Below are 510 nucleotides of genomic sequence, written 5' to 3'. Positions count from 1 at the left end.
TTTGGGATGCGGTAGGGGGAGGGGAGATTTTGAAACTTGTGAAATCCTGCACATCCTGTTCACCTGCACATCTGCCAATGTGGTATACTGCATCCGCTGTACCCGGTGTGGCTTCCACTACATCGGGGAAACCAAGCGGAGACTCGGGGACCGCTTTGCAGAACACCTACGCTCGGTTCGCAATAAACAACTGCACCTCCCTTGTGAAATCCACATTGATGCCATTGGGCTGCAGGGTTCCCAAGCGGAATATGAGTTGCTGTTCCTGCAACCTTCGGGTGGCATCGTTGTGGCACTGCAGGAGGCCCAGGATGGACATGTCGTATGAGGAATGGGAGGGGGAGTTGAAATGGTTCGCGACTGGGAGGTGCAGTTGTTTAGGTGCAGAGTTGCTGGGATGGATTGTGAGCAGCCCTGAGGCACTATCATCCTGCATGGCCAGCGAGAATAATACCTATTGTGGTAATTCTAGGGTGATTAGCCTAACATCTATTTTTTGAAATCAATTAT

The sequence above is a fragment of the Rhincodon typus genome, chromosome 1 (assembly GCF_021869965.1).
Source record: "Rhincodon typus isolate 14 chromosome 1, sRhiTyp1.1, whole genome shotgun sequence".
Taxonomy (NCBI): Eukaryota; Metazoa; Chordata; class Chondrichthyes; order Orectolobiformes; family Rhincodontidae; genus Rhincodon; species Rhincodon typus.
This window is presented reverse-complemented; position numbering follows the sequence as displayed.